The following is a 22285-nucleotide window of genomic DNA, read 5'->3' as shown; positions in this document are numbered from 1 at the left end:
TAATCAAATATGATCAAACTCTAATCCTGATTTCATTTACCCTCCTCTCTCCCCCTCCCCCTCCTTCTATCTTCTCACTCCCTCATACCCAGCTCCCTCCTGGCCACTCTTTGCAACATCCCATAGGTTTCCTCTTGTTTTGTTAACTCAGTATACTGCTTTCTCCCCATTACGACTTCCAGACTCTACCCCTGCCACCATCATATAGGAACCTTTCCCCCTTTGAGGTCCGTGCTGTAAATATGATCAAACTCTAATCCTGATTTCATTTACCTACTCTTAACTGCCTGGTCATTCTCCCTTCTTTCTTAATGAGTTCTGTGCCTGGCTAAGCATCTTTTGCTTCACCCCAGCTCCTGTTCTCATAGCATGAGACTTCAACATTCTGTCTCTCTCTTTCTCACACACAAAGAGATGGTCTTAACCTTGACCTCGCCATCACTCATATATGTTCTACTCCTATGCTAATAAACTCTGAAATTCTTTCATGTGTTTTACCATTACTTCCTTACTATTCCAAGCCATTATCCATACTTTGACTTTCTTCCTTTCCTAAACCTGACACCTTGGTGATCCAGTTGAAATCTCCAGCAGTGGTATAAAACTTGAATAGAAGCATCCCTATGAACTGCATATTGACTTAGAAAACCACAAAATAACATTCTCTTTGTTGTATTGCATTTTTATATATTTTGTTAAACATTTCCCTGTTACATTTTAATCTGGCATCTCTGCTCTACGGTACCCCTTACACTGTAATCCATCAGCCCAGCTGTGGGGAACCTGAAATCTTGAGGTCCCATGTAGCCCTCTACGTTCTCAAGTGTGGCCTTCTGTAAAGTTTGGATTGAGTCAGAGGAAACCCATGCCACATGTGGCCCTGAGACTACAGGTTCCCCACCCTTGCCTTAGCCCCTAGTCCTGATAGCTGTCATGCTTTGCTATACACCTCCACCCTGGATGACTCCTTATCATCTGTCTCTTCCTTTTCATGTGCTGCTGAAGGGAACTGTGTGGCATAAAATTGTAATGATTGGGCCCACTATGAATTTAAGGTTCTAATCTCACCTGAGCCCTCAGTCCTTTCCTGTAGCTCCTCAAGCCTTCCCTGGCATATCCTTCTCCCCAATTCAGTTAACATCCTCACTTTCACTCTTGTTTTCAATGGCTAGGACCACCTTTTGTTTGCCGAGGCCAGTTTTAATGTGTGTATTCTTGATCCTGTCCCATCTCTTCTTCCTTCACATATTGCCCCCCCACCTTCACCCCTATTCTGTCTCATCTTCAGAATCTTCCTAGGCTCTTTGGCTACTGCCTACATACTATGATCCTCTTTTCCCCCATTCTTAAAAGCATTCACTTGATCCTGACATGCCCACTAATTTTTGTTCTGTATCTCTCTTCTTCTCAGCTGAATTCCTTGTAAAAAGTGATTTATGCTTTGTGTCTCCACTTCTCTTTTCACTGCTTTCTAAACCCACCACAGTCTGACTGCCAGCCTGAGAATTTAACCAGTACTGTTCTCTCAAAAGTTACCACTGATCTGTTAATTGCCAAATCTAAGAGACTTTTCTTAGTCCTCATCCTTCCTCACCTCTCAGCAGCATTTATCACAGCTAATCACCTCCTCCTGCTTCTTATCTGTCCAGCTACCTCATTAGGGGCCTTTGTTGTCATTATTTTTGTTGAGCCTACTCATTGTGGAAGTTCTTTCAAGGCTCTGCCTGGGCCCTCTACTTTTTTCTTTATAATAAGTTATTGGTGATCTCGTCTTCTCCCATATCTTCTCCACGTAGAGGATTCCCATTTCTTTGTAGCTCTAGCCTCTCTTCACCAAATTCACATTGTACATTTTAGATTGGCTGTCCCATGAACATCTCAAACTTAATATGCCCAAAATAGCATTTACCTCTAAGATCTGTTGCTCTTTTAAATTTCCCTGTTACTGTCAGTGTTTCCACCAACCATGTCACTTAAGCTGGTAACCTGAATACTAACTTCAACCCCTCAGTCTATTGTTACAACCTGTTATTTATTTACCTTTGCACCATCTCTTGTATCTGTCCTCTCCTCATGATTCACATATCCCCCACCCTAGGTCAGGCCTTCGTTACCTCTCTCCAAGACTGTGCCAATAGCCTCCTAATTTATCTCCTTGCCTTGTCTCTCCCAGGTTCTTTCTGTCTTTCGTTTACCTGCTGATGTGATTTTCCTAAAACATAGTTCTAACATGGTCAGCTCTCTTTGGCATTTAAGGCCCGAATCAACCTTGCCCCCTTCCTCCTTTTCCAGGCTTTTTCCATTTGACTTAACTCCACAATTCCAAAGCCACTTCCTGGAGGAAATCTTCCTGTACCTGCCAGCCACTTGAGGCTTCTTCTTTTTCTGCTCTGTCTGTCTTGTATGTACGTCTTTGTTTACCTGCCAATGTTCTTTTCTCTTTAATATGTAAGCTCCTTCTGAGCAGGGACTACCTTTGCGTTTTTGTTCTTTTCTTTGCATTCCTTGTCGTAGTGCCAGGCACAATAGTGAGTAAGAAAAGCTTTTTGACTGATTGATTCTAAGTGTTAGCCTAGTGAAATTGGAGGGACTGCAGAATTCCACCCACTGCCCTTACAACCACTGCCTGGACAGTGCAGGGCAGAAAATTGCTTCTTTTGCTTTCATCCCCTGTCTCAAGTGTTTTTTGTTAATATCTTTTGTTTCTAAACTTATATCTTTGCTAAATAAATAAAGCACTTATTAAGCCCTTACTATGTGTTACATTACAATCCCTACCACACTAGGGATACAAATAGGAGAAAGCAAGAGAAATTCTGCTCATGAAATTTCCATCCCAGTGCATCTAGGGGGACACTGGAAAGGGAATTACCCCTGGTGTGGGGTGGACATGATCCCTGGGGTGGAAGCCTGGTCTTTGCTCAGATATAGCAGACATTTCACCTATAGAGCTAGGGGACCTTGACAGGGAGTCCTGGCTCCCGTGATGGGAAGTTGAGGATGATGGCCAGAGAGTAAGTGTGGCATATTGAAGAAGAATCTAGAAAAAGGTCTGAGAAGTGGCTGTGGAAATCTCCCACTAAGAATGGACCTCTCCTTTATAATAAACACAGTCTATGGAGTGACTTTGTCTAACCATATGTGCAACATTCTGCTCCTGCTGGGAAGGGAGGTATATTTGTTTTTCTCTTTTGTGGGACTGAGTCTTTATTTCCAATTATTTAGAATTATTATTATTTTTATTTGCATTGCTGTAGTTATTGTGCATATTTTCTTTGTTGGAAAAATCTGTATAAATGTAAGAATAAAATGAAGTTTCTGATGTGTACATTTCATTATGAATGTACCAAAGTGAAAACCTGAAGTGTCCCTTTTCTGAAGAGGTGCAAACATTCTTGGATAAACACGGTGGCCAGCCAGTCCATTTGGCTTCTCTCTGAGATATTTCAAGAGTTTAAAGCATAACATCTTTCAGATATTTGGGGTACTTAAGGTTACATGAGGGTATCCGCATGTATGGCTTGGGTCTAATGGAAACCATTATATCAGGGTCTATTTTGATCTCCTCTAGATTTGCTGGAGGAAGCCAGAAACCCCTTCTGCCATCAGTCCTCAAATAGAGCCGTTCACGATTGGCCTCTTCTCCTCTCCTGGTAGATTAACAGATGTGGGGGCTGACAATGTGTTGCTTCCTCCAGTGGGGGCAATCTGCTTGCTTTTTTTTCATATGTCTTACACACCAAGTGGCACCTTCTTGGAGAAAATAAAAGACTTGCCTTTTCACTGAACTAAGCCCACATTCTGCCTGAGGGAGATTTGGAACCCCCATCTTTGGGAGCTTGCTAAGCCTCAGTTTCCCAGTGGAGTACTTTTTTATCTCTGGACAATCTCAAGGAGAGGCAGCTAGGTGGTGGAGTGGTTAGAATGCTAGGTCTGGAGTCAGGGAGACCCGAGTTTAAATCCAACCTCTGACATTTACTAATTGTGTGACCCTAGACAAGTCACTTAACTGTATTTGCCCCAATTTCATCAATGGGATGAACACAAAAATCTATCCATGTGATCTTGGACAAGTCACTTGTTTTCATAAACAGGGATAATAATAGCACCCACTTCCCAGGGTTATTGAGAGGATTGCCTGAGGTAATATTTGTAAAGTCCTTAGCACAGTGCCTGGTACTTAGGCATGTTAATACCTGTTTATTCCCTTTCCTGACTCCCTAAAAAGCATTCCTTTCACATGCTCCTTTTTTGAGACCTTGGCGTGGTCCTTGCAATATCCAGGCCATGCTGCTGAGGGTCCAATGTGAGCACACAAAACCATTCAATAGGGAACATTTGCATCTCCACTCATTTCATTTTCTTTTTTTTTTTTTTTTTTTTTAAAGCAATCGGGGTTAAGTAACTTGCTCAAGGTTACAAGGCCAATTATTTCTGGGTGTGGTGCTGAGTGTCTGAGCCCAGGGTTCGATCTCCAGGTCATTCCGACACTGGAGCCGGTGCTCTTACTCGCTGAGCCACCTGGCCGCCCCCACTCATTTCATTTTCAAGTGTGTTAAAGTTGTGGGACTCCTGTTCTTCAGCCAGGCTTATGGCTGCTCCATTCAGTTTAGGCTCCACAGCCACAGAATAAGGGTAGTGGTGACGGGGCCCTTTTGCTGCCAGCGAAGCAGAGGGATGGAGTACATGGAATGCCAGATTTGGAGTTAGGAAGCCCTGGGTTTGAATCCAGTTGAAGCTTTGTGATCCTGGGCAATAAATTTCCCTGCTTTTAACCATTGCTTCCTCATTCATAAGATACTTCCAGTACCTTTCTCACAGCCTGCTTGTGAAATTTCTATAAGATAAAGTAGACAGAACACATTTCAGTCCTTCAAGTGTCATAGAAATATCAACTCTTACATGTTATTGTTGTTCTGACAAGTGATGTAGAGATTGGGAGTCAGTAGCTGGGCCTCAGCCTCTACCTTGGCCACTGATTACTTGTATGATAGTTGGTGATCACTGCTTTCCACTGGATCTCAGTTTTTACTTTCTTTCTTTTTTTTTTTATTTTCTATGAAATAGGAAGTATAGCCCATGCCAGATGATTTTTTTGCTTTTAGGAGGCGGGAAGGTAGGGCAGTCGGGGTTAAGTGACTCATCCAAGGTCACAAGGCTAGTTTTTTGTGTTTGTGTTGTGTCTGAGGCCAAATTTGAACTCAGGTCCTCCTGACTCCAGGGCCAGTGCACTATTTACTGTGCCACCTAGCTCCCCCCACACCAGATGATTTTTAATGCCCTTTATAGCTATGTGTTTGTCTGAAACAGCTTTGTGAAGGCATTCACAATAGACTTAGGGAGCAGGCAAAGATAGGAAGCAGGAGACTATAGATCTGGAGTTTCCTTTTTCACTTGTAGATCGGGATGCAAACATAGATGTCCCCCCCCCCCCCCCCTCGGTTTATGTTTGCATCCCGATCTGTTTTGTATTTTGATTTATTTTGCTAAACATTCAGCACGTACACTTCCAAATTCATCATTCATTTTTAGCGTTCTTTTTACTTTTTGGAGGGCAATTGGGGTTAATCGACTTGCCCAAGGTCACACGGCTAGTTTTTTGGTGTGTTAAGTGTCTGATGTCAAATTTGAACTCAGGTCCTCCTGACTCCAGGGCTGGTGCTCTATTCCCTGTGCCACCTAGCTGCCCCTATTTTTAGTATTCTTTTAAAATTTTTGAGTTCTAAATTCTCCCTCTCCTCCCAGCCCCTCCCCATCCACTGAGAAGGCAAAGCAGTATGTTAGTTATACATGTGAAATCATACAAACATATTTCTGGGTTATCCATGTTGTCAAAAGAGCAAGAATAATAAAGAAAGTGAGAAAATTATATTTCAGTGTATACTCAGTTCAGTTGTACTTGCTCTGGAAGCAGATACATTTTTGCTACAATGAAAAACTTAATCACAGCGCTGCCCCAAGCTGGAGTGGGTTGTCTTGGGCTAGGGAGGTGATAGGTTCTCCCACGCTGAAGGTCTTTAGGGAAAGGTTGGTTTATCACTCATCAGGGATGTTGTAGGAGTTTTTGTTAAGCTTTGTATGGATTTGAAGTAGCTGGCCTTTGAGGTCCTTTCTGACTATGAAATTCTAGTATACTGATGAATCTATACTCCCTTCCCCCCTCTTTGGGAAATTGGGTGGGGCTGACTGGCCCATAGGGATCCAACTCTTAGTAGCTCAAGATGGTGAGCCCTCAATCTCATGCCTGCAGCCCCCTATGTTCACATAATGGGACTGTGAAATGGAGTTGTAGAAATTCCAGGGACCTTTCTCAGTTTCCCATAGACTTTTTTGATCCACAGGGAATTTTGCAGTTATCTAGTCCAGTTTCCTCTTTTAACACAAATTTACGATTTTCATTTCTTTATATTTTAAGTCACGTTGAAGTAGATTTGGCTCAGTCACTGCCCGGTGTAGTGGTGCATACTTCTAATCACTGCTCCTGGGTAGGCTGAGGCTGTTGGATTACATGAGCATCAGGTCCTGCACCAGGCTCAGTAACAAGGGCCAAACAAGTCAAAGCTTACAGTGCAGGTTTCTAACTACCATTAAGATTAATGTAAGGGGGCGGCCAGGTGGAGCACTGGCCCTGGAGTCAGGAGGACCTGAGTTCAAATGTGGCCTCAGACACTTCACAGTGACTAGCTCTGTGACCCTGGGCTAGTCATTTATCTCCGGCTGTCTTGCCAAAAAAAAAGAAAAAAAAAGAAAAGAAGACTAATGTAGACATTGGCCATTAGCAGAGTTAATTTCTCAGTTATTCTCCTACTCTGAGACACAGAACAACCTCTGTCTCTTAAAAGGAAATCTTTCTTGCTTTTTGCTTTTGTGACTATCTCAAGGCTAGCATAAGGTTGGGGGACATTAAAGCACTCCAGTATCTGCCAAGAAAAGCCCAAATGGGGCATGGAGAGCCAAGCATGCCTGAAAAGCGACTGAATGACAATGCATAGGCTCAGTTACATAGGGCCATTGGACTCTACCTCGTTGGTTTGGTAAGAACTTTCAAAAGATACCTCTGCTTCTAGCTTGTGTATAGGTAGAAGAAAGGAAATTAAAAGAAACTGGACCTATAAAATGCAATCCAGGGCTATATGTGATGTACTGCATGAGCACTTAATGATGGTTTTTGAAAAAAAAATTTGTCTTTAGTTTTCAGCATTCACTAATATAAGATTTTGAGTTTTAAATTTCCCTCCTTCTCACTGCCCCCCCCAAGTGTACAATCTGACAGAGGTTATACATGTACAATCATATTAAATCTATTTCCACATCAGTTATGTTGTAAAGAATTGTCTTAGATCACTGCACTGCTTGAAAAGAGCTAAGTCTTAACAAAGTTGATACAATGTTGCTGTTACTGTATACAATGTTCTCCTGGTTCTGCTCACTTCACTTAGCTTAGTTCATGTAAGTCCTTCCAGGTTTTCCTGAAGTTTGCCTGCTCAGATGATGGTTTGTTGAAGGTGAAATGCATGCTCTGGGACACAGAGATGAAACGTGCCCTTGCTCCTGCCTGAATGCTACTTTTCATTTAATAGGAAGTTAGGAAGGACACATCAGTATCTGTGATAAAAAGTAAAATGACAAAAATCCACAGGGGAATGATAAGCCAAGTGCTAGCTGAGGTCATGGGTTTGGACATAGAGACAATTTCATTGGGATACAAAGTAGAATTGAAAGGGCACTCAACTAAGGTGTCAGAACATCTGTATTCCAATCTAACTGACACTTAACTAGTTCCATGGCCTTGAGTAAATTACTTAGTAATAACAATATAATAGCTAACATTTATATAGTGACTACTAAGCACTTTACAAATATTATCTGATTCGATCCTCACCACAATCCTGTTACTATGTAGGTGTTGTTATTATCTCCATTTTACAGATGAGGAAACTGAGGCAAACAGGTGCAGTGATTTGCTCAGGGTCACACAGCTACTCAGATCTACCTGATTCCAGGTTTAGGGCGCTACCCACTGCCACCTAGCTGCCCCTGCGAGTTTATTTCCATATCTTTATTTTTATTTATTTATTTTATTTATTTTTGCCTTTTGGAGGTCAATTGGGGTTAAGTGACTTGCCCAAAGTCACGTGGCTAGTAAGTGTGTCAAGTGTCTGAGGACGGATTTGAAATCAGGTCCTCCTGACTCCAGGGCCAGTGCTCTATTCACTGTGCCACCTAGCCACCCCAGTTTCCATATCTTTAAAATGAAACTATTGGTACTTCTGCTACTTACTTGCAGGGATTTTGTGAGGTAAAGTTCTTTCTAAAACTTAAAGTGCTAGAGAAGTGGGTATTATTTTTATTGTCATTTGAGTTGTATTTTAAAGACTGTTGTATTTTAGTAGCTGGATATTAAGGAAATGAGCATGAGCAAAGGCAGGAAGACAAGACTGTATGTGTGGGGGTGGGGAAGGAAGGGATGTTGGAGAGTCCATTGAGGTTGAGACTTTAGCTCCCATACAAGGTAGGGGAGGAATGGGGATAGGGCTGAAGAGGGAGGGTGGCTCTACATTTTGTAGGGAGTTTGAATTTGACTCAATTGGCAATAGATAGCCATGGGACGGTAAGCTATTAAACTATGTTATCCTTTGTCTTCCCAATACCACTCCTAAGTCTATTCCCCAAATAGAACAAAGGACCCATGTGTACAAAAATATTTATAGCGGCTCTTTTTGTGGTGGCAAAGAATTGGAAACTGGAGCAGGGGTGGGGGGGAGAAATAAATTAGGATATAGCTGAGCAAATTTTCATATATGATTGTGATGGAATATTATTGTGCTATAAGAAATGGCTAGGGGGGTGGTTTCAGAGAAACCTGTAAAGACTTGTAGGAATTGATGCAAAGTAAAATGAATTGAACCAAGAGGATAGTTGATATAGTAACAGCAATATTGTAATGATGATCATCTGTGAAAGACTTATTAAGAAATCTGCCCAACATAGTGACCCATTAACATTCCAAAGGACTTATGATGAAACATACTATCCACATCCAGAAGAGAACTGATGAACTCACAAGTATATATTGAAGGATTTTTTCTCTCCCTTTCTTGCATTTTGGGGGCTGGTGGTGGTAGAGGATTGAGGGAGAGCAGAGCTAATGTTGAAATTTGTTTTTCATGATTATATATATTTGTAATCGGCTTTTTTTTCTTGCCTTCTCATTGGGTGGGTGAGAGGATAGGAGGAAGGAGAGAATTTGGAACACACAAAAAGAATAAAAAGTCTTTGTGCTTCAAAAAAAATTATTTTAAAAGGGGTAGGGGCTGAACTAGGGCAGGAGGAACTGAGAAGAGGGGATAGATGAATTGCCAAGCTACTCTGTCATTCACCCCCAGACACATACTCACCATGTTCAGGAGAGGAAAAGATAAAGGAAAAAACCAGACAATCCTTTGTCTGAAGAAACTTTAGAGTTCCAGGGTTCTTTCTCTCTCTCTCTCTCTCTGTCTCTTTTTTTTTTTTTGGCTTTTCAGAGGGGGAGGGTAGGGCAATTGGGGCTAAGTGACTTGCCCAAGGTCACATGGTTAGTTTTGTGTTAAGTGTCTGAGAACAGATTTGAACTCAGGTCCTCCTGACTCCAGGACCAGTGCTCTATTCACTGTGCCACCTAGCTGCCCCTGAGTTCCACGGCTCTTACCTGGAAAATCTAAGGGAAAGACCCTCCACTTCATTGTTAGAACCTGAATTCAATTTCTGATTCTGCCACTATCTTGCTTTGTGCCTTTGAGGCATGTCACTTCTTCATCTGGGCCTCAGTAAAATGAGAGTTTGACTAGATGATCTCTGATGCTCCTTTTAGCACTTAGATTTTATGACTGGAGGACTTAGAGTATCTTATGGGACAGAATGAGGCTCTTAAGCACTCTGTATGATAGGCTCTTGACTAGTTGTGGTGTGGCTGCTTGGGGATGCCGTGTAATGGCTTCCTGCCTTTGAACTTCTGAGATTCTGTGCAATTTGGGCAGTTCTTCATTCTGTAGGACTAGAGGCTGCTTTGATCTAAAATAGCCAGTTCAAAAGTTTGCCTTGATATAAGTAGTTTTTTCTTTTCCTAAACAAAAACTCACATCATTCGAATGACTGAATGAAAAAGGTGTCTATTAGGCAGGTATTAATGCCAAACCCTGAGGGTACAGAAACAAGCAAACAAGATAGTCTCCATCCTTAAGACATTCAATAACTGAAGACAACACACATAGTTGAGCTAAAGTTGGTAAGCAGGAGCTGAGAAGGTGTAAACCAAATGCAGGCCTGTGGTTTAGAGGTGGCCAAGAAGTGGCATGAGTGGCTGTATATGGGACAAGATAAGGTGAAAACTCAGCTATGGAGCCTAGGGGAGTCTATATTTAAGTGAGAAGAAGTGGAGGGCCAGCATTCAGATGGCTGGTTTGTAGAAGACCAGGAAATGGCACAGCGGCCTGGCTCCAGGGAAGATATGGTGAAAGCTCAGCTGTCAGAGGCCAGGATCCTTAGGATCCGAGTTCTGTTGGAGTACAAAGAGGTGGTGTTCAGACTTATCCACAGTTCATAGCTGTTTCTAGGGTTGGAGCAAATAGTTGTTGGTCCCTGGGACACAGAATGGTAAAAGGATCAACTACAGAGGCTGTAGCTTCAGAAAAGTGGGGGGAAAAAAGGTGAGGTAGCTCTGGAAGCCCAATTGTTTCCTGGAATAGCAAAGGTTTTCCAGGTATTACTCCCTGCCCCCAAGCTGACTCATTTAGCCCTTGGTTTGCATGAGACTAATGGATTTAGCCCTTTTTTATGGACAGTCTTTAAGGTTAATAGGTTGAAGAGTGATTCTTGGGGAAATGTTTTATTTCCTAAGTAATAATTTGGTTTTACTGTAGGAGGCCACCTAATAAATACCTCCTCTCAGTGTAGAAGACTACACAAGCCTTTCCAAATTACTAGAAAATCAATTTCAATCCTAGGGCCTCTTGACTGACTTGTGTCGTCTTAGTCCTATTGAGTGCAGTGTTTTTCATTCCCTCAAAAACCAATGTTACAGCAGTCAGTTAAGTTTTCTTTCCATGAATACCTGAGCCTGGTCTTCTGATTGCCATAATGACCTTTTGTACTATGTAAACTTTGACTATCTTATTTCATCAATGAACTTAAAACCATGAAAGTTGGAACCCAGAGTTCTCAGTCACCTGGAAGACTGGGATCTTTGTGTTCCAGGGGTGAGAAAACCCTGGTTGAATGTAGCATGACTGTAGTAGATACAGTGCAGGGCTTGAGGTGAGGAAGCTTCTGATCATGAGCAAGTCACTAAATGTTACTGTTCCTCTCTATAAACTAACTTGTGGGTTTGATTAGATAATTCTGGAGATCTCTTCCAACTCCAGATCTCTGATCTCATGAGTCTTTGATTGGGTAACAATCTATTAGCCTTTGCTAGCTTAGGGAAAGGGTTGTCAGAGAGAATCAAAGGTCTAGTTTTCCATGAACCCATATGTTAGTATGGAGGAAGGAGGGCATAGAGGAATGGAGGGAGGAGGGGAGAGGATGATGGGTCCTATGACTTGGGGGTAGGAAGTGAGTTTTGAGAGGATGGGCAGACATTAACTATCCCATGCCTTTTCCAGGTGATGGCAGGTATGATAGCAATGATGACCCTGGAACTGGTAAGTTACTATATGTCTGGATTACAGTTTCTTAATCAGTAGTCCATTAACTTGTTTGTGTTTTAAATATTTTGATGTGTATTTCAATATAATTGGTCTCATTTGTAAACCTACACGTTTTATCTTATGCATTTAAAAACACAGCTCTATAAAGGGGTCCGTGACACACAAAAAAGGTTAGAAGCTGTGGTCTAGCTGTTACTCTGTTGGACAGTGCATGTTGAATCTTTGTTCCTCAGCTGGGCCCCAAAGCATTCCTCTTTCCAAACTCTGTATGTGCTGCACAGGATTAAAGAATTCCATGATGACTTAAGGGTCACTAGAAAGAGCACTAGGCCTCCTGCCTTCGGAAGACCTGAATTTGCCACTAGCCCATATGACTTTAATTTAGATGCTCAATCTTGGTGCCTTTTTCTGCCTCTGGAAAGCAGTAATGATAATAGTAACTGGTGGGCTTGAAAAGTTTTGAATAGGCTTTTAAAGTTTGAAAAGCAATTTACATGTATGTTATCTCATTTGAGTGTCACAGCAACTTTAAGAAGTAACAGAGGAGGAAGTAAGGCCCAGAGGAGTTAAGTGACTTGGCCAGGGTCACACAACTAGTAAGTATCTAAGATGAAACTATTATTGCCTTGCCCTACCTATCTCACAGGTTTGGTAAAATGGTAACACATTGGAAAAAGTAAAAAGTACTTGGAAAATCCAGAGTGACATATTTAAATAATACAGATATGTAATCTCGATGAATTTTGTGTGAAGCCCATGGCTGTATCAAGCATAGAGTCCTTCCTTGACATTCATGGGATGTTAGGGGTACAGGACCGTGAGGAATGTTAAAAGCCACACATAAGTCCAGGCCCCACCTCATACCTTTATTTTGAGTAATTCTGATCACATTTATTTAATGATAAGACAAGTCAAACTACATACTCCTGGTCAGTAGCTGTGGCAACTGCTTTATGCATTTCCTTCTAGGCAAAGCACAAGATACAGAGATGAATGTGGGAGGAAATCATGTGACTGAGTCTGGATGGTAGACAGAGAGGAGGCACTTCCCAAAAGAGTGTGGAGCCCACAGCTCTTCAGCACACTGAAACTTTTACAAAATGTAGCTGTTTCTATAATAAAGCTGTGTATGTATACTTATCGTGGTAAATGATCAAATAGATGAATAATATATAGGATTTAAACTTGTGGGACTTAGTAAATTCTTTTAATGTTTTCTTTACATAAATGCTTTGTCTGCAGTTTTCTGCAGCAAGTCATAAATCTCCAGAAATTTCCATGTAATTATCATTGGCCAACCTGTGAATAATCCAAACTTTGAATGTGGAACCCTTGTTTGTTGAAGGATGACTATAATTAGTCCGAGGTAGGATTTAGACTTAACTCTGCTTGGTTATGTTGAGGTTTGGCAGACAAAACTTCCTGACCTTTGGCCTTTTCCCAAACCTGGAATAGGTTGCCGTGACCTCCCTGGAGATCTTCACTAAGCAGTTCATTGTGTACAAATGGGGATTCTTTTTCAGGTGTGGATTCCCTTCTGAGTCTCAGTGTGTGCTTGTCTGAAGTCATCACTGTCATCAGTCACTGAACACGGTGGTTGGGTGACGTGAAACAAAGCTAGACCTCGGTGTGGTGGCTTTCTGTGCCTCACCTTACCTCCCTGTGCCTCTCTCCCTTTTTTCTTCGACAGGAACAATAGCAGAAACTGGGACAATCGCCGGCATAGCCAGCGCCCTTGCCATGGCACTCATTGGAGCAGTCTCCAGTTATATTTCCTATCAACAAAAGAAATTTTGCTTTAACATTCAACGTAAGTGATTAGAGATGATCCTCTCTTTCTGCTGGAATTTGGGCTGCACCCTTCTCTCTTCTTGACAACAATGAGTATGAAGTGCTGTGAAAGGGAAGATAGCAGGTGGTTGTCTTCTAGGGGGAATAGAGGGAATGGGGCCAAATCATTAACAGATTAAAAGCTAGTTTAGACCCAAGGAAGAACTTCTGGCTTAATAAAATAATCATTGAATCATTGTAGAAGGAACCATTTACAGTAGGATAAACATCTTAGATGGGGCAAAGTGTAGGCTTTCCTAAAGAGAAGGAACTTGATGTGGTGATCTTTGGAGGTCCTCTCCAGCTCTGAAAGTTTGTGGTTCTTTGTACCAAAAAAAGGCCTTTTGGGCCACAGTGATTGGTGGGAGGCAGTGGAACTCCGGCTTCTGGGGACCTTTCCCAGTACAGCAAACTGGGTAAACCAGGCATTGGGGCAGAGGAGAAAGCAAAGCCCTGGCTTGGGCATGTGGCTTTTTCACAGACCCTGCCTTCCTTGTTTGGATTACAGTAGTGGAATACAATACCACTCTGTACTAAGAGAAGTGCTGCTTCATTAAGCCCTCAGCTTTGGGAGAGGGAAAAAAAATCCCCTTTGCTGGTGATGTTAGGGAATTGGGGAAAAGCCTGGAACTAGCTGATTCAAAGGTGTTACTGGAAACACAAACACACCTCCCACTCCCACCCCCACCCCTACCCTCTGCCGGCTCCTGCTGCAATGAATGATAGCTTAGGTGACAGTGTCTGGAGTCACTGTGCTGCTAAGGTCAGAGTGCTCAGAGATCCTTGGAGAACTTTCCCAGTGGCTCCAGCTGGCTTATCTGGAAAGATTTGCAGTTGCTTTTTAGGGAAGGCATCAGTGTAGACTATTTGGAGAATTAAGCAGTGCAGTTCTTTATGTTCTTGTAGAGAAAGCTCAGTGTTTAGCTTTCACATTTACGGGTTGCGCTTGCTTTATGTAGTTGATAGGCTTTTCAAGAGTTCTGTGTAAATAATATAGCTGTTGATGGTCTTATTTTTCAGTGGGTGGAGGAGGGTGGGGCCTTTGGAGGGGGCTAGAGTACCCTAACTTAACTATTTTATAACCTCACATATACTTGGTGCATTTGCTTCAAGAGAGTTATGTCTCTACTTGAGAGAATGTGGTTTTCTAAATGAAAGAATTACCTCAGCTGTCAGGGACTATCATTCCTGCCCTCTTTCCTCAGGATCCCTGTGGGGAGGCACAACTGGGAAGAGTTCCCACCAGGCCTTCCTCTGCCTTCCTCTGCCTCCCACACAAAAGCTTGCTCTTAATCCTGGCCTGGAGCTGCATTACTCCAGCTTCTAGGTGACTCTCCAGGATGCTAGAAGAGCACACTAAATTAGCCCTGCCCCTTTGGCCTTGGGCTTACACTTCTGCTCATTGAGGGCATGAAGGTGTGTGCCAGCTGTGTGCGCGCTTGTATCATGGCAAACACCAATGAGGCTGTGTGAGTGGCAGTCATAGACAACATTGTGCCACAGAAGGGGAAGCTTAGCAGAAATGGCATGAGAGTGGAAATGGAGCCTTCTTTGGCTCTTCCATAATATTATTTAATCTTAAATGCAGTTGTTACCAGGTAAGCAGATGCCAGGCGTTGGGGATACAGAGACAAAAGTGAAACAGTTTCTGTCCTCAAAGAACTTATGTTCTGTTAGGGCGGGAGACAGTGTGTACATAAAGGGACATATGCAAAGTAAATACAAAGTATTTTGAGAGGGAAGGCCCTAGCAACTGGGAAGAATTGGAAAAGCTTCATGTAAGCAAAACCTTCAAAGAAACTGGTTTCTAAGAGAAAGAGGTGAAGATTGTGTGTTTTCTCTGCATGGGGAACAGCTGGTGCCAAACATAGTGAGATGGGAAATAGTTTCCTGTGTGAGAAACAGTAAGAAAACTAGTTTGCCTGGACTAGGGGGAGTAATGTTTAACAGGGCCAGCAAGGCTTGTTGGGACCAGATTGTGGAGGACTTTAAATGTGATCCCAGACAGCTGTGAAGGACTTAGGATCAAAAGGGCTCTCCATCTCCAGAGAAACCCCCATGAAGTCTGATTACACATCCAGGCAGACCTTTTTTTTTCCTTTCTTCTTTTTTTTTTTTTTTTTTAAATATAAACTCTGTCTTATGTTTTCTTTCACAACATGACAGAGTTTATATTTGATCTTAAAGTAATAGAGCCACTCTCATTTGTTGTGTATCAGAGGGACATCAGACCTGTGTTTTAGAAAAATAATTTGGGCAGCTGTAGAGGATTAGATTAGAAAGGGGGAAAAGCTTGAAGCAGGGAGGCTAATTAGAAGGGGATTGAATAAATGAAAGCTTGAAAACACAGTCCTTAAGCACTTAGTGTGTGCCAGGTACTGTGCTGAGTGTAGGAGATAGCAATAGAGAAGCCAGAAAATTGGAGCTGTAATTGGAGAAGAGTTTAGCTGCAGGTCAGATCAAGGCTTGTTGGTCCTTAGATTGAGTGGCTGTGGCCACAACGGCAATGCCCAGGATTAGGTTGCATTAACAGGTTAGAAAGCACTGCTCAGGGATCTAGACAGTGTAGTGATGGGGCAGATGGGGGGGGCTTCTTAAACTTTTTCCACTCCCAATCCCTTCAGTGCTGTGGGTTGAGACCCCATGTTGGATATGGTGGCAAGGTGTGTAGTAAGACCTGGGGGTCTTACTGAGCGAGCAGTGGCAGGCCAGGTTGAAGGGCTTGATAATTCTCTTTCTGTAGTTGGTGACTCACAGGATTTAACAGTTGGAAGGGACCTCAGCAGGCATCTAGTTTAACTCATGTACAAAGGCACCCTGATGAATGTCCTTCAGCTTTTGCTTCAAGAACTCCAAGGATGGGACATACACCACGTTGTGTGCCTGGCCATTCCATTTTTGAGCACTTCTAATTATTAGGAAGTTTTCCTGACATGTATCCTAAATTTGCCAATTACAAGGCTATTACAATAGTCTAGATGTGAATTCATCAGCCTGAAGTAGGGGAGAAAATGGGACAGAGATTTTGAAATAGAATTAACAATATTTACCAACTGATTGGTATTCAATTCGGTATAGGTTCTATTGTCTATTAAAAATCACTTTCAGGGAGGCTAGGTGGCACAGTGAATAGAGTACCAGCCCTGGAGTCAGGAGGACCTGAGTTCAAATCTGGTCTCAAGATATTTAACACACACAAAAAAACCTAGCTGTGTGACCTTGGGCAACTCACTTAACCCCAGTTGCCTTGCCTGCCCCCTCCAAAAAAAAAAGGCAAAAAATAAAAATAAAAATCACTTTCATTATACCATAGCCATGCTGTGTGTATGTTCCCCTGTTTAAGTAAAAATGCATTATTTTCACAGTTGTTTACTAAAATCACCAAGTGTTGAATTTAAAGATTGGCTCAGTAGGCAAAGCCCAAGTCACACTTGTTCTAGTGAAGGCCCTGGTATATTTTTACAGTTTCAAATGATATTCAGGCAAGGACCAGTAATAAGGTAAAAGGAGCTTTGATGAAAGATTCACAGTAAGCCAAATCAACAAGCATTTATTTAATAAGCACTTCTTAATGTGCCAGGTACTATGTTAAGTTTGGGGAATACAGATTATAAGTAGGAATTAAAACAGTCTCTGACCTGTCCTCATTTTTTCCAGGGGAAAATTAAAAGGAAGCTTAAGAGTGGAGGGGAGGGAGCAGAAGAAGGTAGTAGGGACATTGTTGAGAAAGCGCAGAGTGCAGCCTGGTGCGGAATGATTATGATTAAGAACATGCATATTAGGAAGTATGAATTATGAGGAGGATTAATTTGAGCCATCAGAAAGGCATATTGGGAAATGGTAGGCCCTCAACAGCCTGGGACATGAATATTTGTTGACAAACATAAATCTGTGTCACATCGTATTGTTGGCCTGCATGAGGAGAATCTGGATGTATGCATACGAGGCTTGTTTGGGTCACTGAGGAAAGAACTAAGTGTCCTAATGGATTTGAATGTGTGGACAGTCCCAGCTTTCTGGCTTAGGGATTCTGTAGCTACAGCTGTTTATTCTCTCCCTGATAGTTTTCGGTGGTGGTGAGGTCAATGTGGACCAGGGAAACTTCCTTTGGTTTGACTTATGTGTGGGTTTTGCTTAGAGGCAGCTAGATGGTAGAGTGGATAGAACATGGGACTTGGAACCAAGAAGTTCTGAATTGAACTTCAACCTTAGAAATCTAATTGTGCCTCAGTTTACTCACCTATAAAATGAGGATAATTAATAGCACCTACTGCCAGGATTGTTTTGAGGATCAACTGAAGTAATTTTTGTAAAGTATGTAGCATAAAGAGATTTTTGTAAAGTGTTATGCAGTCTTTAAAGCATTGTATAAGTATTAGATGCTGCTGCCACAGACTACGACGACTACTCCTGCTACTGCTGGTGCTACTGGTACTTTGGAAGACAAGACTTTTGCAGAGACTTATGACCTTGGGCAAACTCCAACCCTATATATTTGATCATATGATAATTTAACACTAACTTTTATCTTACGCTTTGGGAGTGATTCTTAGAAACTTTCATCATCTATCAGCTTTGAATTCAGTTAGCCCAGTACACCCTGAAATTTATTTCTTCCATTACCTTTTTTACCAGTTGCCTGTGGCTAGGGACTCCTAGAAAATCCAGAGATGGCATGAGAGGGCCCCACCTTCAGCCAAAGTGTACAGAACTTGCTCGTCTGTAGTGTTAGGGTCAGAAACTGGCCCCTGTTGTAAGAGCTGCTTGATTTTTCTCTTGGAAAGCTGGGGAGTCTCTGAAGACCCTCTCTATGCCTCAGTAGTTCAGATTCAGAGTTTTCAGTATGAAGTGGCCTCTAGACTTCTGCATCAGTGGGATGATTAGGAGTTAGAGGAGTAGTAAAGGTGTGGTCATACTCTAGAGAAACCCAACAATTGCCTATCGTGGGGAGAGTGGAAGTGGGTTGGTGACATCGTGTGAGATGGTGGCCTGGCTCCCACTTTAGAGACTCCTGTTCTGGATCTCTTCTAGAACACTTAAGCCTTGAGTTTTCTAGATTCACATCTTTAATTCTCTAGTTCTAGATCTCTAGGTCTTAGACTTTAATAGATCTGGACCTAGCTTTTGTTTTTTTGGGGGACTCTTAAGTTGTCTAGATCTGATTTGAAGTATCTAGGTTTCTAAGACTACAAGGCTAGGAATTTAGTTCCTTGATTCTGTAAGTTTCTCAAGTTTCCCTAAGTCTCTAAATGTTAAGAATGTAAGACCTAGAATTAGAGACATAGGTCTTTAGGTCTTTATGTCTCTAGGGTCTTAGGTCTTTAGGTCTCTGTATCTCCTTTTATGAAGTTCTCCCTTTCCCTGTATATATATATGTCTGTCATTTTAAATCTCTTTCTCTTAGTTTAAATAGCTCTCTAGCTCCATTCATATATGTTTCTTTCTCTGCATCTCTATTTCTCTCATTCTACCCCCAGTTTTTATCACCACCTCACTCAACAAGCATTTATTAAGCATGTGCTTAGTATTAGATATAAAAAGAAAAGTAAAAAAGGTCTCTGCCTGGTAGATATATATTTTTGTATCTGTTTCCTCCTCTGTGTATCAGTCCCTCATCTTTATCTCTGCATTTATCTCTACCACTTTTTAGACAGATCTGTGTCTCTCTCTCAGCTATCTCTAGCTCTTAATCTCTTTATTTTCATATACTTCATGTATTTCTGTTTCTTTTTTTTTCATTTTTCAAATGATTTATTAACTTCTGATTTACATCATTCATTTCCGCCAGATTTTGAGTTACAGATTTTCTCCTTGTTTTTCCCCTACCCAGCACCCTAAAATAGAAGTCCCACAGGATATCCCCTCCTCCAATCTGCTCTCTCCCATATTTTCTCCCATACCCCTTTCGACTTTTCCAGTAGGACATGGTGGATCTTTATGCCTCAGTGCCTGTATATCTTATTTCCCAATTACATGTAAAATAGTATTAATTATACACACACACACACACACACGCACACACGATTTTAAAACTTTGAATTAAAGATTCATTCCCTTCCTCCCTTGTCACCCAACCTTACTGGGAAGATAAGCAGTTCAGTATAGGTTGTACATGTGTGGCTAATGCAAAACAATAACATAATAGATATATTGTAAAAGACTGACGATATTTCCCTCCTCCTATCCCACCTCCCACTTGTTCTATTCTCTACTTTGATCCTGTCCCTTTTCAAAAGTGGATGCTTCCAAATTCCCTCCCCCCCAGCCTGCCCTCCCATCATCCCCCCTCTGATTCCCTTCCCCCCTACTCTCCTGTAGGGTGAGATACTCTATTTAGTGTGTATTTCATTCCCTCCCCAAGCCAAATTTAGTGAGAAAAAGGTTGATCCATTGCTTTTGGCCTTCCTATTCTTCCCCTTCATTGTAACCATTTTCCCTTGCCTCTTCTTCATGACATAGCTTACCCCATTCTGTCTCTCCCCATCTCTTCTCATTATATTCCGCTCTCACCTCTTAATTTCATCTTTTAAGTATCATCTCTTCCTGTTAAATTGGTCCTGTGCCCTCTATCTATGTATACCTGTAAACATATATTCACATATGTATTCATATGCCCATATACCCTCATATATAGACATATATATATATATATATATATATATATATATATATATTTCTATTCCCTTCAACTACTGAGAAAAGTTTCATCAGTTACAATTATTGTTTTTCCGTGTAGGAATGTTAATAGTTCAACTTTGATAAGTTCCTTATGATTTCTTTTCCGTTTACCTTCTCATGCTTCTCTTGCTTCTTGTATCTGAATGTCAAATTTTCTATTCAACTCTGTTTTTTTCATCAAGAATGCTTGAAAGTCCTCAATTCCACTGAATGACCATATTTCCCCCTGAAACATGATACTCAGTTTTGCTGGGTTGGTGATTCTTGGTTTTAATCCCAGCTCCTTTGACCTCTGGAATTTCATATTCCAAGCCTTTTGATCCCTCAGTGTACAAGCTGCCAGATCCTGGGTTATCCTGATTGTTTCCACAATATTCAAATTGTTTCTTCCTGGCTGCTTGTAATATTCTCTCCTTAATCTGGGAATTCTGGAACCTGGCTATAATATTCCTAGGAGTTTTCTTTTTGGGATCTTTTTCAGGTTATCAGTGGATTCTTTCAACCTGTATTTTGCCCTATGGTTTTAGATACCTTACATTTAGTCCTGGGAAATGACATATCCCTAGGGAAGGAAATATAGGTTATATGGAGGAGAGAGGGGAGTGAAGTCACTGCACCTCCAGGACTGAGTAAAAAAGGGATAGACATAGACAGATAAGGATGTGTATGGGTTTATTAATGAGCTTAAAACTGCACTTTTGGGATTCTCTGTATATACATACACACATTGATAGAAATAGGAATTTAGCATTTATATACACATGAAAGATACCTAAAGAGAGAGACCTAAAGATATACAGATCAGTGTGTAGGTTTATCAGATCTAAGATGTACAGATCTAGAACTCAGAACTAGAGACTTAGATCTAGAACCTTTGGGAGAGAGAGCTGGTAAATATCTATAGAACTATGACATTTTTGGGGCGGCTAGGTGGCGCAGTGAATAGAGCACCGGCCCCAGTGTCAGGAGGACCTGGGTTTGGATCTGGCCTCAGACACTTAACACAAAAACTAGCCGTGTAACCTTGGGTAAGTCCCTTTACCCCAATTACCCTTCAAAAAGCAAAAAAAAAAAAAAAAAAGAACTATGACATTTTCATAGCTCTTTGTCCTGAGTGGAATTTTTGATTTCTTGTAACCTTTTCCCTCCTAGCAAGCCATCTCATATCACAATGACTGGTTTATTGGGGGAAAAAATCAGCAGAGTTGATTAATACATGAAAAAGGTCTGAAAAATGATGCAATACTCCCCATTCATGGAATCTCCCACCTTCTCAAAGGAGTGGGGAAATGTTTTGGGGCTTTTTGTTCTTTTTAACTTTTGTTGTGAGTTGTTTGGGGGTTGTGCTTCTTTTTCCATTTCTGTTGTTGCCATCATCATTTTCTTAACTCTGATGACTTCGTCCAGCATCAGTTCCTGTACTGTGCTGTACACACTCTGTGTAGCCATTCACTAATCCACGGACATCTCCTTTGTTTCCAGTTCTTTGCTGACTCAAAAAGGACTGTTATAAATACTTTGGTGTATAAGTCAAAGAGCACGGACATTTTATTCACTTTATTTGTCTAATTCCAAGTGGATTGTTACATGTTAGATCTTACTACCATGCCACTAATAAACAAAAGAAGAGTTTGGCACATAACTTGCCTGCCTAGGCAAGATTTGTTTAAGGATAGAATATATTTGGCTATATCCTGTGATGGAAGAAAGTGCCAGAATGGTCCTTAAGGCCCCTAAACTCCTAAGTCTATGGTGGGCAAACTGTATTGCAACATTTCTTCTTTTTTTAAATTTAAATGCTTTATTAACTGCTGATTTACATCATTCGTTTCCGCCAGATTTTGAGTTACAAATTTTCTCCCCGTTTGTCCCCCACCCATCCCCCCAAAACAGCAGTCCCACAGGATATCCCCTCCTCCAATCTGCTCTCTCCCATATTTTCTCCCATACCCGTTTCAACTTTTCCAGTGGATCTCTGTGCCTCAGTGCCTGTATATCTTTTTTCTTAATTACATGTAAGATGGTATTAATAATAGTGTGTATATATATACACACACACACACACACACACACACACATATATATATATATTT

At 41.5% G+C, this 22285-nt stretch overlaps 1 long non-coding RNA gene across 2 annotated transcripts in view; it reads left to right on the top strand.

Annotated features, from left to right (window-relative positions):
• The window catches only part of LOC138142105 (uncharacterized), a 38900-nt gene that overhangs the window by 4976 nt on the left and 11639 nt on the right, over nucleotides 1–22285 (top strand). For both annotated transcript variants that reach the window (XR_011163351.1, XR_011163350.1), the window contains exons 2-3: nucleotides 11640–11678; nucleotides 13375–13494. This is a non-coding gene — a long non-coding RNA (uncharacterized lncRNA). The remainder of the gene's footprint in view (nucleotides 1–11639; nucleotides 11679–13374; nucleotides 13495–22285) is intronic.

The sequence above is a fragment of the Petaurus breviceps genome, unplaced genomic scaffold (assembly GCF_028583685.1).
Source record: "Petaurus breviceps papuanus isolate PSGF00001 unplaced genomic scaffold, PetGlider_PUasm1.0 90535, whole genome shotgun sequence".
In the NCBI taxonomy this organism is placed as follows: domain Eukaryota; kingdom Metazoa; phylum Chordata; class Mammalia; order Diprotodontia; family Petauridae; genus Petaurus; species Petaurus breviceps.
This window is presented reverse-complemented; position numbering and strand designations above follow the sequence as displayed.